The following is a 14,263-nucleotide window of genomic DNA, read 5'->3' as shown; positions in this document are numbered from 1 at the left end:
CGGCAGAGCCAAACGTATTGTGAGCATCTGCTAGGAACGCTTGTCAGAATTCCGTCAGAAAGAGTTTCGACTCCAACCTCCGGCAGAACTTTTCCCACGTACTGGGGGAGGCGGAAGACATTCAAGTCTGAGTGGAGCCTGTTTTGTGCCTCCATTGTTGAGGAAGCCAATCGAAGGTGTGGACATAAGGTGGTTGGTGCCTGTCATGGCAGCAGTCCCCGAATACGCTGGTGGACACTGGCGGTAAGGGATGCTGTCAGGCTGAAGAAGGAGTCCTATTGGGCCTTTTTGGCCTGTGGGACTCTGGAGGCAGCTGACAGGTACCGACTGGCCAAGCGGAATATGGCTTCGGTGGTTGCTGAAGCACAAACTCAGGCGTGGGAGGAGTTTGGTGAGGGCATGTAAAACGACTTCCAGACTGCTTAGAGGAAATTCTGGTCCACCATTCGGCATCTCACGAGAGGGAAGCAGTGTACCATTAACACTGTTTACAGTGAAGATGGGGTGCTGCTGACCTCGGCCTTGGATGTTGTGAGTCAGTACAGAGAATACTTCAAAGACCTCCTCAATTCCACCAACACGGCTTCCATTGAGGAAGCAGAGCCTGAGGACTCTGAGGGGGACTCACCTATCTCTGGAGTTGAAATAACCGTGATGGTTAACAAGCAGATATCTTCAAAGTGATTGTGGCAAAGAACACTCGTCGACACTGGCTTGAAGCCCTATTTATTTTTGTGTGTGTTTCACTCAGATGCTTTGCATCGAAAACAATGGACAAAAAACAATGCATTACAACTACCGACTCATCGTTCTGCATGTTACGTAATTCCTGAAGAATACAGGCAATTGTCAAAAAAAAAAAAATTTTCGTTGTGAGGGTATTGCAATGCGTCTAACTATGAATCTTTGCGTGAAAAAAAAAAATAATTTGAGCATTCTTAGAATATATTTATTACTTAAAAATATGGTGTGTCACATGAAACTTGCAAAAAAATCACCAAAAACTGACTCAGTATAATGTGAGGCAACTTGGGGACCTTGATAGACAATGTAGTGACCATAAATCAGGGGTCTCAAACTCCACCTATGTGGGTGCTGTCGTAGATAGGATCTGGGTGTGTCTGGGCTATATCATGTCATGTCATGTCATTATCCACATCACTTATCCTGTAAATGGTCGCAGGAGGGTGCTGGAGCCTATCACAGATGACTACGGGCAAAAGGCACACCACAGCCTGAACTGGTTGCCTGCCAGTCACAGGGCAGACATAGACACCGTCACAGTGTGGAAACCGAACCCACGCTGCCCGCACACAAATCAGGCGTATGTACCACTCCACCATCTGTTTATTAATTGACTGGTCTCTTTCATCTTGCTTTCACTTTTCATCCCCCTCTACATGTTTAGCTGAGTCATGAGGCCTGATTTCTTGACCACCACAACTTTCTCTGTACATTCAATACTTTACGATGCTCATGTAACTCAACAAACTAAAACCATTTCGTTTGCTGTTTTTCTTGAAATTGACTGTTCTTATTGCCAACCTTTCTCTTCACACTGCTGGTTTTGAAAAAGACATGAGTGTCTTTTCCTTCCACTTGTTGTTACTTCAAAATTAAGTTTCACCGAAAGCTGTCATGAGTCTAAGCTGTCGTAGCTCATAAGTGATAAAACACACAGGCTCGCACGCACGCACACACACCAATGGAAGGCCAATGCAGTGAGCTCAAAGATGGTCAAGACTTTGTTTTCGAAATGTGTTCAGAATAAAATTTTGGAGTGTCATTTACTTGTAGAATCAATTAAAAAATGGAAACGCATTTTAAGAAAAAAAAAATCAATAAAAAAAATATCTAAAGAATAAAAAGGTGGCACGGTGGCCGACTGGGATAGGCTGCAGCACGCCGGCAACCCTAGTGAGGAGAAGCGGCTCAAATAATGAATGGATGGATGATGCATGGATGGATAAAGTTATGCTTATTACAGTATCATGCATAGAACGTAATAGCTTTTGTTTTTCAGAGACAGATTATTTAATAGAAACATGAAACCATATTGCCTGATGTTGATCTGAAATGCAGTCAGTGCTTTCTACCAAGGTATTTGGAACAATGAATTTGGTATTTCACATCACAGTAATATAATTACACTGGTAAATAAAATTGTTTAATAAGGGATGCAAGTAAACTTTCCAGGGTCATGTTGGAGACTATCCCAGCTGACTTCAGGTGAAAGGCACACTATACCCCGAACTGGCCGCCAGCCATTTGCAGGGCACACAGACACTGAGTAGGAACTGATTCGACACTGCCTGTCAGGCAGCTGTACCACAGCCACATGAGTGATCAAGACAATATGTAGTATGTTGATTTTTTTTTTCTAATAATATTTACAAATTTGTCTCAATTGTGCTCTCTTGGAAGAATGTATTACTTTACGTCTTTGAATAAAATGATATTTTAAATAATGATCATTATTCTGACTTAACACTGGTCAACAGGCGGCACGGTGGCCCGACTGGTTAGCACGATGGCCTCACAGTGAGAGACAGCATCGGTCGTGGAGTCAATCCTGGCTCCGGCCATCCTGTGTGGAGTTTGCATGTTCTCCCCGCGCCTGCGTGGGTTTCCTCCGGGTACTCCCACATTCCAAAAATATGCATGGCAGGTCGATTGAACACTCTAAATTGCCCCTCGGTATGAGTGTGAGCGCGGATGGTTTTTCGTCTATGTGTGCCCTGCGATTGGCTGGCAACCAGTTCAGGGTGTCTCCCGCCAACTGCCCGAAGATAGCTGGGATAGGCTCCAGCACCCCCCACGACCCTAGTGAGGAGAAGCAGTACGGAAAATGGATGGATGGATGAACACTGGTCAACAGCTAATTTTAATCAGAATGACTGAGAGAGTAATTTTTGTAAATATATATATACATATATATATATATATATATATATATATATATATATAATATATATATATATATATATATTAGTGCTATCAAGTGATTAATGTTTTTAACTAATTAATCACAAAAAAAATCCATGATTAATTGTAATTAATCAAATTTTTCAACTACTATTTTTTACGAAGCTTATAACAGATATTTACTCGAATATCTTGGAATTGATGCAAAATCACCAAATATGAAGTATATTTAATTCAAAGACTGTTAAGTCAAGTCAAGTCAATTTTATTTGTATAGCCCTTAATCACAGACAGTCTCAAAGGGCTTTACATAGCCACAATCGACATCCCCGATCTTAACCCCCAGGAGGGCAAGGAAAAACTCACAAAACCTCATTAGGGGAAAAGTGAGAAACCTTGAGAAGGGACCACAGATGGGGGAATCCCCCTTCCAGGATGACCAGGCTGCAATGGATGCCAACTGGGCAACATTTGACACATACAATGATGCTATGCAATAATAGATGAGATAATGTAAGAGTCAATTGAATGAAGTGCTGCAGGAAGATGACTTCAGTGGAGTGGGTCCTCATCCAGGGTCGTAATATCCATGGCAGCATATCCGAAGATGAGCCTTCGATCTTGTACCGGTCAGTTGGTGTAAATTCAGTACAGCCACTTCCAAGTGAATCGCCATCACCTAATTCGGGGAATTGGGAACAGAAAAGAAAGAACAGAAATAGCAAACAGGCCAACAAGTAGTTCAATGAAGTGCTGAAATATAAGGAAATCAGAAAAGGCGCTGCATGTTCTGATAGCTTTCTTTTGGATTCTTGAATACAAGCTAAATGGAGACATCTTTCCAGACATTAATTTTCGAAACATTTCTCCAAACTGCCACAAGCGCCACACTCCAGCAGTGTTGGTGTGCTAGGCCCAGTGGTAACTTCAACACAGTGTTTTGTTCTGAGACGTGCTAAAGACAATATTTGCAAAGTCTGCAAATATTTTTTTTAAGTAAATCAAAATGAGTTAACAGAGTTAAAATATTTAACTGAGTTAAAAAAATTTGGATTAATCACCTGAGTTAATGCTTTAATTTTGACAGCCCTAATATATATATATATATATATATATATATATATATATATATATATATATATATATATATTATATAATTTCAAAAATGCTTTTACTTTTCTTTTTAGCATATCAAGGTTTTGAAATAGATTACATTTTTGTTTTGAACTTTGACCTATGACAGGTTGTAATTTTGAGCTATGACGTTTCAGGAAAGAAAAATCCACCTGTTGCTGAAACTAATTTTTAGTGTTAAGGCAAATTGTACAGTCTCAGCATTTATGCCTAAAAAATTAACAGGTAAACATTGTTACGTGTAACCGTTTTTCAGGGATTGACAGCTGCAGTTTCGTTCGGTTCCCACTGGCAGAGTGCGCGCGTCACTGGGGCGAACCATTTGGTTGATAAGACTCGGGGGAACCTGCTGTGTAAAGAGCTATCCTGCACACAGAGGTAGGCTAAAGTCATATCGAATTATCCGTATTAATCTCTCTCTTTCTAGAGCTCTTAACGTCAAATTCCTCAATACATTTTTTCCTGTAGATCAAATTTAAATTTTGAATCGACGAGGATGGTGAACCTGTTACATGCTTGTTTGGCTGTCCGTTATGTTTTGATATGTGTCGTCGGACCATGTGCTTTTTACATTAGACATATTTTATGCGGCCACAACGAAGGGTTGTTGTAAATTGTGAATTGAATTGTTCCCTTGCAACTAAAATGGAAACCGAAATATTTATTTTGCAGCCGATCAGTCTGTTAAAGTTTCTTACCTAGTCAATAGACCAACGTTTGTTAAACGAAAGGGCATAAACTCTAATATCTTAAATTGTACAGTAAATTGTGCTTTAGCCTTATTCGTATGCTGCAGCTTGTTTGCACACTGCAGAAAGACGTGTCATGCATGTCAGCTGCACAGAAAAGATAAAGAACACACGCCCAATGTGCTGTGTCCTTGGGGGGTGCACATCGTAGATCAGTTCCGCAGCCAAAGCAATGATTAGAAACGACATTGTCATCATTTATTCTGTGAAGATTTGAGTACGCCGGGCTTGTGGGCTTTGAATTTGACATTTATTTTTTATTTTAAAAAAAAAACGAGTGTTATTTACCTGCTTACAATCCAATACAACTTTATTCATATAGCACGTTTCACAACAGCTTTAGCTGTAGCAAAGCTTTCCATATGTTGTAATATAAATTAGCAGTAAATTGGAACACAAATTAAAACACTTTTTCATAGAGAGATAACAGGAGAACAGCAACAGTCTCATGTTGAGCAGAAAGCCAAAGAATAAAAAAACTAGTTCTAAAAGTGAGCAGAGAGTAGGGCTGGGTGATATGACCTCAAATCAATTACACAATAAATTGGGCAGTTGTACGATAAATGCACGATAATCCCCCTAACCCCCTTCCCCGCGGGCCAAAATCGAAATAACTGCAGGAAATGCATATTAACTGTTTTTATTGACCAACTGGTACACATTACTTTCAATGAAAAATAAAAGTACAGATATCAATTGTATAAACATTCCAACTAGCTTGCTTTGCATGACTTGAACAATGTCACATAGAACAGGAGAACAAAGTTACCACTCGTAAAAGAAGAATTTGTGCAAATGGCTTAATTGTGCCAAGGTGCTGTAATGTCATGTGCAAAAATGTGTGTAAAGGTCTCTTGTAAACAATATAAAATAAATATTGCCATGTGCAAAGGAGCTAGTGTGGCCTATAAACAAAATGATGAATAAAATTTAAAAAATGTCAATACAAGCCAAATAAACAAATGTGCGATCATTAGGAAAATATGCCGTCTCGATGTAACGCACAGTCAGGCTCAAACAGGGATCCAAGTGCGACTGGACCAGAAGTCGGATGTGGCTGCAAAATGCTTGTCATGTCTAAGCTCCCATCCCGATGTTTTCCATATTGGGAATTGCAGTTTGCGAAAAATATCTTTGTACTTCTTGTCGCCCACTTTCATGAGGCCTTTAAATCCCGTGCACTCCACTGTAGCTAGAGGAGCTATATCTTTAGCTATGTGCTAGCATATTGCGTACACCTCTTAGACCAGGGGTGGGCAAACTTTTTGATTCATGGCCCACAATAATTGACTTTTCTAACGACTAATTATTTTCTAGACTGTCAATATTCTTTGTTTTACTAGATAATAAAAATTATTTTCTACGAGTTCACGTGAATATTAAGTGAGCGGGGAGCGCATTGTGGCATGCACTTCTGCTGCCGCCAAGAGTACAGTTGTCGGGTAGGTAGAACAAAAAGAAAAGAGGCAGCATGGAAACGGTTTGTGGGCAAGCTGTAGGACAGTGATATTCAAATAGTGGGGGTTCGTGGTACGATGCGCGGGGGGGGGATGACCCTCGGGTACATGCTTTTTTTCCGCCGTAGTACAGCTAAACGATCGTTTTGGGACCGAAATTGCGATCTCAGGCAACGCAAATTTGTGCCCTGAGTTTACGCAGTAGGTCACGCAGTACTGATTAAAAAAAAAAAGCGTCACCCTGCCCCTTGTTGCACCACAGAGTACTGAGTTTCGAGATCCTCACAATAATAGTTATCAAAATTATATTTTTTACCAATTTAGCTTTGCTAGGGGGCATTTTATTGACAATCTAACATCAATATACAAAGGAAATATACATTAGTACAAAATATTTAAAAAATGGTGGTGGGGTGGGTGGGCGCGAATTATTTATTTCTTCTTGGTGGGGGGGGCGTGACGGAAAATAATTGAGAACCACTGCTGTAGGGAAACAAGTGTGGTCCGTACCTGAGCTGTTTTATGGACAGAGACGGGCGGATGTCAGTAAGTTCTGACGCGCCCACCTCTGGTTATCTTGTGCCGGTAAAGAGCCGACCTTAAAGTCCTTCTTCGCTTGTGGTCTTCTACAAAGTGCAGCAGTTCGGTTTGGAAAAAGCGCCTGGTGAATGGTTATAACTAAGGCTGGGCGATATGGCTGAAAACTATATCACAATACAAGTATGCCATATCGATCGATATCGATATATATCAAATGTTTTTCTGTTTTGTTTTTTTTACTATTGAAAAGGAAAAAAGGGCTGTTTAGTTTTATTTTAAAATGTAAAATATAACCTTCAAAATGAGGTCAACATAACTAGCTGAAAGTCAAACACTGTTCAGTAAATAGATTAAATACACTCTTATTTAAACAAAATTTGCAAAGTACTTTGTAAACAATTAAAATATCTTCTCACATCAACAATACAATGCAATACAATTTTATTTATATGGTGCATTTCACAACAGCTGGAGCTGTAACAAAGCGCTAACCATATGCCGTCATATAAATTAGCAGGTAATGAGAAAACAAATTAAAACACAGACACATTTACAATAGATGCCAGAATAATAGCAGAACAGCACAGTCTCATGTTGAGTCTAAAGCTAAATCATAAAAATGCGTCTTCAAACTAGGGCTGGGCGATATGGCTGAAAACTATATCGCGACACAAGTATGTCATATCGGTCGATATCGATGTACAGTAATCCCTCGCTATATCGTGCTTCACCTATCGCGGCTTTGCTGCTTCACGGACTTTTTTTTACAGTGGTATTGTGCTCTGTGTAGCGGCCCCTTGGATTACGAATAAGGACGCAGAGAGTTTCAAACGGGTGACGATTATCTTTTATCTCTTAACAAGCATGTTCAGCATTCTGCACATTGTAATAGTAGTTTCACAAATAATTCACATATCAATCATGTATACACAACGCTCCTGTAACGGCAGAAATTCACTTTTCTCGTAAGCTTCGTTAATCAGTGCGGGCAGTCGAAGGTCGTTGTGACCCGTCCGTAGCAGGAAAACCTTGTCCCACGTTGATTTTGTTCCACTGAAGGACACGACAAGCACATCGTCTACTCCTCCTGTATATGCACAGGGGGGATCTCGCCACACGCGCATGCGCAGTCAATCACAAAGCAGAATTATCAAATTAACTACACCATTATTTACAACACAGTAAATTCTAAATCCCATCGTTTACCTATAAGCACTAAACATGAATCTTTGTAAATTCCTAACTTAAAATAAAATATAGCACAATAAGAACTGGCTCTCACAGCTCCTATCAAATCAATACAAAGGAATGAAGAAATATAAATGAATCACATGACACCATTTCAATTTGCCATCCAACTAATAATTTACATTGTTAATATAGACAACATTTTATACACTACCGTACCTCATTCCGCTCTCCAAGGGCGCTCGTTAACAGTTCCGACAGTCAGGTATCTTGCCTTAGCTTGGCATACACATGAGATTCTGAGCTACGGACAATGTCAAATAACAAAAAATCACAATGTCAATTATTTCCCAAAACAATCAAATTAATGCTCTATACCTAGTGTGTGTTAATATAGATGGCTTTTTTACCGCTCCTCTGTTTAACATATGAGCACACGTCTCAAAGTGAAGCAACCCGGAAGTTGAATAACAAAAAAAATAGAAAATAACACGCATAAAACGAACACAGCAATGCCACAAGGTGGTACTGCAGGACCACAACTTCACATCCCCGCGCACAAACAAACCACAACAATGCATCATATCAAATGCATTGTAAAATAATAAAAAAAATAAAGCTGACTTTGCGTATTTCACCTATTGCGGGTTATTTTTGGAACGTATCCCCCGCGATAAACGAGGGATTACTGTCTATTGAATTATTATTATTATTACTATTATTTTATCTTATTTTTTACTATTAAAAATAATAAATGGAAAAAGGGCTGAATTCCGATTGGTTTTATTTTAAAATGTAACATTTAACATTCAAAATGAACTAGAAAAAGAGTCAACCGCATTCCGGCCTCCCTTGTGATGTGTGTCCAGTGAGGGTGCTTGTTAGCGTCTTAACTGCTACGTACGCCGGTCGCTTCTCCGGAGCTCTCGAGTGAAAGAGCTCCGGGTCGTTTCGTCCCGTGCGTGTCCGCGTAAGGTGCTTGTTAGCGGCTTAACTGCTAAGTATGCCGGCCTTGCTTCTACGGAGCTGTCGTGTGATAGAGCTCGGTGCCGTTAACTCAAGTCGGCTGGTAGGTCCACCTTTCTCCACCCGTTTTTTCAAATTTTTTAATTTGTTTTGAGTCACGCTAGATCAGCGGCGCGTGCGTAAGCCTCAGGTTGTATTTTCTAAATGGGAGGGAGTTTGTGATGAGTTGGGCCGTGATAGGTCGAATCTGCTCCGTTATTTATTTATTTGGGTCGATAATTTATCGATACCATTTTCTATTGATATCACTCACCCAACTATCACGATGCATATCGATATTGAATTATCGTCACAGCCTTATTTCAAACGGGTTTTAGAAATGGACAGAGAGGAGGGTTGCCCAACATTTAATGGAAGCTCATTCCATAGGGAAGGACCGGCAATAGAAAAGGCACGATCCCCCATGAGGCTCCGCTGAGTCCTCAGCACCTCCCGGAACATTTGGTACCACAGACCTGAGGTAGTGGACAGGTGCGTAGGGGTGGAGGATCTCATAGAGGAGTGCAAACTGCTAAGTATTTTGTAAACAGATGAATCAGAGCGAACTTAAGGTTTTCTGAACATTTGTAACGTGAAACACGTGTTGTCCAGTCAATTATAGAAATTAAAAAATTGCAAAAAATTCCTTCTTACAATTAGAGGTGGGAATCTTTGGGCACGTCACAATTTGATTATATTTGAGGCATCTTTAAATTATCTGTTTTGATCAACTTTTTTTGCAATGCAATTTTTTTTCTCTCATTGAATAAAGATTCACTTTTTTTCAATTTTAAAAAACACAATTTGTAGAAACCAGAGATTTCATTCCAATTATATTTTATTAAACTGATAGAAATACTTGTAAACTTACAAGGTTTGTGCAATGCTGTAATCAATAACCATTGCCAAAAAAAAATTGTTTGGCGCGAAAAAAAAAATTCGGTTCTTCAACATAAAATTGGATAAATGAACACAAAAACTATCAATGAGTTAAAGATGTGCATATACTTCAGTCCCAGCAGATAAAAAAAGTGCTTTGTTGATTTTAAATGTTTGTAAACATGAAATAGTTTCTCTTGTGTACAAATAAACTCCTCCTCTGTCCGCAGCTCAGCAGTACATTAACACTTGAACGCCTAATGGGCAGCCATTTGGATTTTATACCTTTTAAATTGTCAACAAAATGAAAATGCTTTCCTGAGTAGCCTAAATATATAATCCTGTAACTAAGGCTCAATTGTATTTCAAAACTCACACGAAATGTGGCTCCTACTTACAAAAATAACTTCACTTCAGACTAAATGGTTGGCACAGAATCCCATTGAAAAACATTGTACAATTATTATATTTTATATTACATTAGCATCTGTGTGTCTTTCATTCATTGCTCTTGTTTTGTGCACATATGACCTTAGCTTCCACTCAGTGGTGAAGAAATCCCTAGTTAGACAGTGATGAAAATGATTCGTTGACGACAGACGTCCACGCATCACATGGAATGCCAATCGCATTTGCTTTGACAGCACGGCCAGGACTTCTGTTTTAATTTGGCTGTTGAGTGTCAGCATCGCCGTGTCAGTAAAATGCCGGTGGAATTGTATGGTGTACCTGGGCTCCAATGCAGTGGTGGGCCGTCAAGGCTTTCGAGGTCTTTCTGCTGGCCTAACACAATCAAGAAATCATGTTCATATTCTTCACATTGATGTCATGTTATATCCTAGTGTTGTATTTTTAGTGAGAGTTTTTATCCATTCAGAATTCAACTATCTCGTGTTGCCAGGCACATTTCACAATACCAGCAGAACGGCCTATTCATCCAAGGCCTTCAGATAGACTTGTGCGGGCCTCTGTTTGATGTTAGTGCGGGGTTTTACAATTGATAGACAGGTGCGATAGCCAATCAGATTACGAGTTGATAACAGTAAGGCCTTCTTGCTGGCCTTACACTTGCGAAGCCATTTTCAAGACGGACCTTTCAAGAGAAGCTAGGTCGTCCAACACTCAGTAGTGTGTAAGTGTCATGTCCTTATCCACACTGCTTATCCTGTACAGGGTTGCGTGAGGGTTCTGGAGCCTATCCCAGCTGACTATGTGCAAAAGGCGCACTACACCCTGAACTGGTCGCCAGCCAGACACAGGGTAGACATAGACACCGTCACTGAGTGGGAACCGATCCGACGCTGCCCGCACACAAATCAGGCAGATGTACCAGGGTTCGCGGTTAACCGCTTCCCGATTGCCCGGCAAGTGAAATTTGGCCACAGGCAAGGTAAAATTATGGGCAATTTACCTGACCGGGCAAGCATTTTTTAAAGCAGCCAAATATCTTTAATTTCGACGAAAACTGTGGTGTGATAAACTGTGGTGTGATCTGTTTGTAGTCACTGTATGGTGATTGTTTAACCCAGACACCCCCTTATGTTGTGGTATGGTCCATTGGCCTTATCGGGGGCAATGGGCGGGCGCTACGGGGATCAGTTAGTTCAGTGAATGTCGAGTTAACGTGAAGGTCAATAAATCCCGCAGTATTGGAACTCGCTGTAGTTGCATCCTCATTTGAAGTTTGAAAAACACGACAAAAACCTACGATATTTCGGCCGAAAATTGACAGCCGGAAGTTTTCTTACCTTCTGCGCATCTTTCTGCGCATGTTTACAAGTGGCGATGAGTTCGTTCAAATCCGAACATTTCGGATTCCTCTGACATGACTAAAATAGCTCGAATATTTTTAAGTAGACAATTCAGTTGTGAGTAAGGAAGGGAGTAATATTTGATTATTGGCTGTTAATTCATTAGCTCCATGATGTGACCTGACATAGTGTCAGTGACTGTGTTCTGTTAATGCTATGAAACTTATGGAGGCAGCACCACAGGCACTGGTCTTAAAGGAATACACAAATTTCCCACACTCATAATTTACTCATGTGATTACTCAATTAATAGGCTCTCTTGGACTTAAAATTGATAATCTGGATTGCTGTAATATCATTTTCCCATTTAACATGCAGATTTGTTAATTGTCAAAACTACAATTAACATTTTCAAAACTGCACAGGATGATACATGCTGTTGTGAGTAGGGTTTCATGGTTGATGATGAAAACAAGATTAATTTATGCTTATCAGATTATATGTTTATTTACATTTGTGGCACACATTTTACAACCATAAACATTTTATTCTTAGTCTAGCTTTCACAGGACCAGTTCTACCTGCCAGCTGCCAGCTCCTTACGGACATATGCTTCATTGACTGTTTCTTAATGCCTGCAACGTCTGCAACATAGAACTCATGAAGGAATAACATAATCCTGGGTCAGAAGACACCTAATTAATGTGTTAATACATGATATATTTTTATATAAGCAACCCTTATGATTGTAACGTATTTTTAATTCTTTCTAGGCAGGAACTGTCCAAACAAAAAATTCATGCAATTTGTAATTAGACACTTTGTCATACAAAAAGTCACTCAGGGCAAGGTAATTTAATCTTCGGGCAAGAGAAAAAAAATTGTCACTTGCCCAAATTGGGCAAGTAATTTGGCCACTCGGGCAAGGCAAATTTTAGTGGCACTTGCCCTATGGGCAAGCAGTTTTTAAAGTTAACTTCCAACCCCGTGTACTACTACGCCTTCAGTGACCTGTGTGTAAGCATCTTCTGTATATAATGATGGCCATTACCATACAAGTATGACTTCACTGAAGGCCTATGTGTGAAATGCACTGCTCCAATGTGTGCAATAATGCTCGAAATCGCTCGTTTTCCACGACAAAATAAGGTGCAAAACCTTGGAAAAAATTGCAGAGAAGCCTTTGTAATTTGCTTGGCCTTTTCCAATGATGCTGGCAGTTTTCAAATTGCTTTCTTGATTGTTCTCTGATCACTAGCGCCACTTTTAGTGGTAGCAACAAGAGCCAGCCGTCTCCTAGACTCCGAAGTGTGAAGTGCCTTACATGAGTACTTGTGTTTGTCGTGTTACCAAAGTATTTTATTTTAGCGTGACACCGCTTACATCTAACGTGGCACTTGTCCAGTTCTCTTCCACTGTTGTTATTCCACATATCTACTTTTAAATAAGGAGCATTTTGGATTACACAGCGAGGTGGATGGCAGTAATCCGTGTTTGTTTTCCTCTGTGCGTTTGAGCGTCCCGGAAATGACAGTCGCCGCGCTTCTTAGCATTACTTGGACCATTATGTATTACTTTAAACATATTTAAATAATGGAAATGTGGATGTTGGTGAATTGATTGTGCTTGGTCCATGTCTGAATCACAATGCAAAAATTGGAATTTCCCCCCCACCTCTACCTCCAATGATAATTCCACTCTGTTGTTTTACTGTTGGATCGATAATTTATTGATACCATTTTCTATTGATATTGATCACCTGACTATTGCAATACATATTGAAATTGAATTATCGGCACTGCCCTATATACCAACACATTCATGCTGTCTCGCATGAAAAGACAATGCACATGTGACATCAGAGCATTTTTGTTTCAGAGTGACGATGTAAATCACCAGAGTTTTGAGAAACCTTCCTTTTTTAATGCAAAAAATCTGGTGTGGAGCCGCAGAAAAAAATTCCCTTGTAGCATGTTTTGTGTCATTGGGTCATCTTGCTGCATAATGAGGCATCAACGAAACAAAATGTTTCTGTAGCCATTAGGGATGTAAAGATTCATCAAAAATCAATTTGACATTGTATAAACTGCTTAAAATATGCATTGATATAAAAAAAAAAAAAAAGAGAAAAGAATCGATTCGCACGGCATGTTAACCCAAGCCGCTCTCTCATATCTGTGCTGGAAACACTTCATACGCGCAATTATATAATATGATGTGAAACTCCCTTTTGTAGCTGCACAGCGGTGATAAACGAGCACTTGAGAGACTGTCATGTCTTAAAGCTCGTAAAAAAAAAAAAAAAAAAAAAAAACTGAAGTTAGCATGCAGAGGCTACCGTGTGCGTCTGTTCGAACACTTGCCTCGATGTCTGTTTGTGGTATGGTAACATATTGTAGTGTCTACTGTACTTTAGTCAGCGAACTGTATTAAAACCAAAACACAATTTTTATATACGCGTGATTATTGAAACGGCAATAACACAAGTGAATGTTGCGTTTAAGCATAACACTGAAATATCACTACTCAAAATAACACAATACCATTTGCCCCAAGCCATTACTGGCAACACCCAACAATAAAACCTAGGCGACCTAGAATATACAAATTTACGGCACTTAGAAAAAAATTTACT

At 39.8% G+C, this 14,263-nt stretch overlaps 1 protein-coding gene across 2 annotated transcripts in view; it reads left to right on the top strand.

Moving 5' to 3' along the window:
- Positions 1-4,264: 4,264 nt before the first annotated feature.
- The window catches only part of LOC148340948 (sodium- and chloride-dependent GABA transporter 2-like), a 30,280-nt gene continuing 20,281 nt past the window's right edge, over positions 4,265-14,263 (top strand). The window contains exon 1 of one of the 2 annotated variants that reach the window (XM_088291519.1): positions 4,265-4,437. The gene's annotated coding sequence lies outside the window, so the exon portion shown is untranslated. The remainder of the gene's footprint in view (positions 4,438-14,263) is intronic. The other variant, XM_088291518.1, reaches the window with a different exon arrangement.

Source organism: Idiotropiscis lumnitzeri, chromosome 3, assembly GCF_059441095.1.
Source record: "Idiotropiscis lumnitzeri isolate Australia: NSW breed Sydney's pygmy pipehorse chromosome 3, RoL_Ilum_1.0, whole genome shotgun sequence".
NCBI classification, from domain to species: Eukaryota; Metazoa; Chordata; class Actinopteri; order Syngnathiformes; family Syngnathidae; genus Idiotropiscis; species Idiotropiscis lumnitzeri.
Note: the sequence above shows the minus strand (reverse complement) of the source record. Positions and strands in the feature narration are given on the sequence as shown.